At 40.6% G+C, this 5,846-nt stretch overlaps 1 non-coding gene across 1 annotated transcript; it reads right to left on the bottom strand.

Moving 5' to 3' along the window:
* Positions 1-5,322: 5,322 nt before the first annotated feature.
* On the bottom strand, positions 5,323-5,428 carry LOC127217878 (U6 spliceosomal RNA). The gene has a single exon (XR_007834127.1). It is a non-coding gene; the product is annotated as a U6 spliceosomal RNA (small nuclear RNA).
* Between the last annotated feature and the right edge of the window lie 418 nt (positions 5,429-5,846).

The following is a 5,846-nucleotide window of genomic DNA, read 5'->3' as shown; positions in this document are numbered from 1 at the left end:
TTACCAGTATTTGTGTACATGTGGAGACCAAATGTGTCAGGATTCTTTCTCACTCAGTCCACCATATTTTTTGAGACAGGAACTCATATAGAACCTGAACCTCAGTGATTTGCCTAGGCCAACTTGCCAATGGACTTTAGGGATGTGTGTGTGTGTGTGTGTGTGTGTGTGTGTGTGTGTGTGTGTGTGTGTGTGATATACATATATATGCAATACCTGAATAACATTTAGAGAGAAATATATAATTAGAGACATATATATTATATGCAATATATATATGTATATATATGCAAAATTAGAGGAAAAAAGGTAATAAATTTGAATGAGTGCAAAAGGAAGAGTTAGTGTGTGAGAAAGTTGGGATTAGAAAGGGAAAATGGTGTACTTATATTATGGTAGAGCATGAGAGTTGGAGAAATTGGTTACGAGAGCTTACTGCTCTTGCACAAAGCCCAAATTCTGTATGCAGAACAACAACTTGCAACTTTAGTTCTAGGGGACTTGACACTGTCTTCTGGATTCTGGAGGTTCCTGAATGCATGTGGTACACATACACTCAAGCAGTCACACACACACACACACACACACACACACACACACACACACACACACACACATATATATATATATATATATCAAATAACATTTGGGGTAAGTTTCAAGACAGTGTTTCTCTGTGGTTTTGGAGGCTGTCCTGGAACTAGCTCTTATAGACCAGGCTGATATCAAACTCACAGAGATTCCCCCTGCCTCTGCCTCCCAAGTGCTGGGATTAAAAGTGTGCACCACCACTGCCTGGCAACAAATACATTTTTGTAAGACTAAAGATGTGGCTCAGTTAGTGGAATGATTGCTTTGCATGCATGAATCCTTGTATTAAAATTTCCACTACTAACTTTAAAAACTGAAACAAACAGAAAAAGAATGGCATGTTGATAGATACCTGTGATCCAGCACTTCTAAGGTAGAAACAAAACCATTAGTGAATATCAGACTTGGCAGTATCATACTTAGAGAATACACTGGAACTTGGAGTGATGGCTCTTTTTCACTTTACTGTATGGAGTTACACTAGTATAAATTAAAAGTGGATGTAAAATGATTGTATTATATAAGACATGAAATTTTGAAACATGTGACAAGGGACAGAAAAAATTCTATTCATTACAAGAAAACGCTTATTTAAGATTCGGAGAGCCACAAGTACTTAAAACTTGTAATAGAACTTCTAATTGTCCTGAATTGGTTCAAGACTCTATCATGAACTGGTCATATGTTATTGTACTGGTCACCTTGTTGTACTGGTCACCTTTTTATAGAAATACTTTTCCACATTCTGGATACTCAACTACTGTGCTATTGCACATTCCCTCTCAAATTCTTTCACTAGTTTCTTTTTGTTGGAGTCATCAGTGATTCCCAAAGTGGGTAGTAGTGAAAGTCTTTCTGTAATTACTTGAGATTTTTTTTTCCAAGCCAGGGTTTCTCTATAGTTTTTGGAGCCTGCCCTGGAATTCTCTCTGGCCTTGAACTCACAGAGATCTGATGGCAGATGTCATTCAGTAAATATGTTTCTCTTATTGGTTAATAAATAAAGAACTGTTGGCCAATAGGAAAGCAAGATAGGCGGGACTAGGAAACAAGCAGGAGAGAGGAAGAAGTAGGGAGGAGATTCAACATGTAGGATGAGGAGAACAGAACTCCGGCCCTCTCTCTGGTAAGATAATACCACTTGGAAATACTTAGATTAATATAAATGGGTTAGTATTTAAGACAGAGTTAGCTGATAAGAAACTACTAACAGGCCAACAGCTTTATATCTAATATAGAGTCTCTGTGTTATTTGAGGCTGGTGAACCTGAGGGACAAGGCTGGCAGGAAAACCTACTTGTAACAGAGTTCCACCAGCCTCTGCCTCCTGAGTGCTGGGATTAAGGTGTATGTCACCACCACCCAGTGATAATTCTTTTATGAGTATACTCTTCAGTACAGAAACGGGTCATTATCCCCACTTTCATCAGCAAAGTAGTAAAAAGAGTGTAGGGTCTAAATAGCATGCATGGAGCCCTTCTACTTGGTGGAAACTGCCCTATAGAGGAGTTGCTGCTGTAGAACCCAAGTCAAGATTCTGTGGCTGATGCCATCTTTTTTCATTATATTTTGAAATTATGTGTTTTTCACAATTTCATGAACATGTGTACTTTGTTCAAAATCTTCCCCTTTTTGAAAGAGTGTTTCTATAAATAACTCAGCTTGGCTTGGGACTTACTATAGAGTGCAGGCTGGCCTTGACTAGAAGCAATCCTCCTGCCTCGCTTTTGGCATGCTGGAATTGCAGGCATGTGCCAAAACACTAATTCTAGTGCTTTTCTTTGGTGGAAAGGGAGGGCCTCATACTGTAGAGCCAACTCTCTTAAAACTCACTATATGAGTTAAGGCGACCTCAAACTGAGCCCCCCTCTCCCCGCTCCTCTCATTCAGTGCCTCACTGTGTAGCTCCAGTGTTTCTACAATTTGTTGTGTAGGCCATGCTGGCCTAGAACTCATGGAGATCTATCTACCTGCCTCTGCCTCTGCCTCTGCCTCTGCCTCTGCCTCCTGAGTGCTGCCAGATATGGTGGTGCAGGCCTGTAATTCCAGCACCAGGATGTAGGAGTATCAGGAATTCAATGCTATTTTTTGCTTCACAGCATGTTCAAGGATTCCACCCAGAATTTTGTATTCACTAGTTAAGCATCCTGCCACTTAAGCCATATACATCCTTATTTCCGCTTATAGAAATTAAACTAATTTTATTTCTCTTTTGGGTGAGGTGTGTGTATGGAGGCACACATGTAGAGGTCAGAGGACAGCATGATGAGTTAGCTCTCTCTTCTGCCACATTAGTCCTTAGGATGTCTTTATTCATTGAATGGTCTTTCTGCCCCTCTTATGGACTTTCAAAACCTACCATATGTCAAAACCTGTCCTAGATTCATTTCTGTTGCTGTTATAAAATAGCCTGACAACCCTCCCTTAAAAAAACAAGGACAGAAAGGATTTATTTTAGGTTATAATTCCAGCTAGCTACATAATTTCCACAGTCAGAAATGAATGCAAATATCCACCCTTAATAAAACAAGTCAAATGTAATTTCCTCCAGGAGTACTCCACCCTCAACTCCGTAGCTTACAGAAATCCCCTGCTCTCTGATACCATAATGTTTACACACCCAGAAACATGATTTAGGAAAATTAAATGTGACGAAAAGAAAGAGAACTATGCCATGGGGACATATGCCATGGGAAGCTCAAAAGGCAAGTGTGAGAGTTCTGTTTATATAGATGGCAATAAAGACTAAAGCAAAGCAAAGCAAAACAAAACAAAAACACCTTGAGAGAGAATAGTACATGTCAGAGCCAGGGGAGTCCTGATGTCCTGACCCAGAGTTGCCTAGAAAGCACATTTTGGGCCCAAAGTCTACATGGCTCAGCCCAGACAGGAGGGTGGGGCTGGCCTTCCTACCAGCCTCATGTCCCCCAGGATGAGTCAACACAAGGCATCAACTCCAGTATTCAGTGGTTTGGGACAGAAGAATCAAAATTTTCTTCGAGATTGAGATCAGGTCTGGAACTTCCTTACTCATTTTGAGTAAAGGCCTGGAGTTACCAGTGGTTAAAGCACACTAATCGGTTTCAGCAGCAACCACCTAAAGTGCTGGTGTAGGAAGATTGCCAAAAGGATGAGATATAGCTATGAAAATGCGAAACACAAAACCTTAGCCTAACACCTTCCAGTGGTATTCTGACACCTGCAGGCTAAATAATGCCAATCTCATCTCTTATACAGTTACTCACATCCGGAAAGTCCATGTACAAAATCCTGTTTTCTGATTTTGTTAATCCATTAGATGATAACTGGGTTGTTGCCATGTCAGAATAGCCTCCCATGTTTATCAGAAAAACAATTACATTTCTTCTAGATTCATCTCACCAAAGTACTTCACAACCACAGATGCCTCCACAGGCATTCCATTCCCCTGCTTTAAGCTCCCATAGTTCTTTCTTTTTCATATTCCAGGTGGTGGTGGCACATGCCTTTAAGTCCAGCACTCAGGAGGAAGAGGCAGGTGGATCTCTGTGAGTTTGAGGCCAGCTTGATCAATAGGGCAAGTACTAGGACAGGCAGGCATACACAGAAAATCTCTGTCTCCAAAACAAACAAACAAACCACCAAACCACATGTGTTTGTAGAAGTCAAACACAGCATCCTCCAAAAGAAAGTGTGGATTTGTGGGCTCAGAGATGTGACTGTGGAATGACACACAACTCTGGAAAGGAGCAAAGTACCAAGAGTGCTGCACTTGCAATCCAGCTCCTGGCTTTGAGGAACCTTGGGATCTTGCATCATTTACTGTATTTCTGAAGGTCTCCATCTACCCATCCATTTGGCTTTACTGGGTTTTTTTTTTTGGCCATGCTGACAATCTAATTCAGAGCTTTGCACATGTTAACGCTGAACTATGATCTCAGGCCATAATCCACCTATTCAATGTGCAATAGGACTGAAATGTATATGTTGTTTCTTAGAGTTCTGACATTCATTTTATCATTTATTTATTTATTTATTTATTTATTTATTTATTTATTTATTTATTTATTTATTTTATATCCTGACCTCCATTTCCCCTCCTGCCTCTCCTCCCATTACTTTCCCCCTTGCCTCTGCCCTATTGTTAGGAGTCTCACAAATAGACAAAGTTATGCAACTGTCACATACACATAGAGGGTTTAGGTTGGTCCCATGCATGCTCCCTGGTTGTTGGTTCAGACTCTTTGAGTTCCTATGAGCCACGTTAGTTGTTTCTGTGTGTTTTTCTGTGATGTTCTTGAATCCCTGGCTCCTACAACCCTTCCTCCCTTTCTTCAACAGGATTCCCTGAGCTCAGCCTAATGTTTAGCTTTAGGTCTCTGGATCTGTTTTCATCAGTTACTGGGTGAAGGCTCTCTGATGACAATTGAGGTAGTCATCACTCTTCACAGTTCAAGCTATTATCTACTGTTGCTAGGAATCTTAGCTGGGGTCATCCTTGAAGACTCATGGAAGTTTCCCTTGCATTGGGTTTCTACCTGATCATCCAAAGCCCCCGCCCCCGTTTCTAGACATCTCTTTCAGTACTGTCCCCCTTCACCCACCCACCTGCAACCCAATCCATAAAGTTATCTATCCCCTTTGGACCCCAGTTTACCCAGGATATCTCTTCTATTTCCCATTCCTAGGGACATTCATGCCTTCCAACTTGAGCCCTCCTTGTTACCTAGCCTCTCCAACACTGTATGGTAACAAAATTTGAATTGCTTCACAAATTTGCTGTCATCCTTACATAAAGGCCATGCTAATCTGCTATGGATTGTTCCAATATTAGTATATGTGCTGTGGAAGTTAGCACTACAGTTCTGATAGTCTAAAATTATTCATTTTTTATTATATTAGCAAAGTGGGACCTAGGACCTTGCACATGCTAGGAAAGTATGCTATTGATAAGCTACATTCCAAAAACCCTGATATCATAGGATTTTTTTAATGTTGGGGGAAGAAGTAATAATACTTATAGATGAGAAGAAATACATAACTGTTTTAGTTAGGTTTTAATTGCTGTGATAAAAGGTCATGGTCAAAAGCAACTTGTGGACAAAAGGGTTATTTGGCTTACATATCCTAATCATAGTCCATTATAGAGTGAAGCCAAGGCAAGAACTCCAAAAGGACAAGGACTAAAGCAGAACCATGGAGGAACACTGCTTACTGGCTTGTTCAGCCAGCTTTCTCATACAGCTCAAGACCCTCTACACAGAGCTGGCATTACC

Source organism: Phodopus roborovskii, unplaced genomic scaffold, assembly GCF_943737965.1.
Source record: "Phodopus roborovskii unplaced genomic scaffold, PHOROB, whole genome shotgun sequence".
Classification (NCBI taxonomy): domain Eukaryota; kingdom Metazoa; phylum Chordata; class Mammalia; order Rodentia; family Cricetidae; genus Phodopus; species Phodopus roborovskii.
This window is presented reverse-complemented; position numbering and strand designations above follow the sequence as displayed.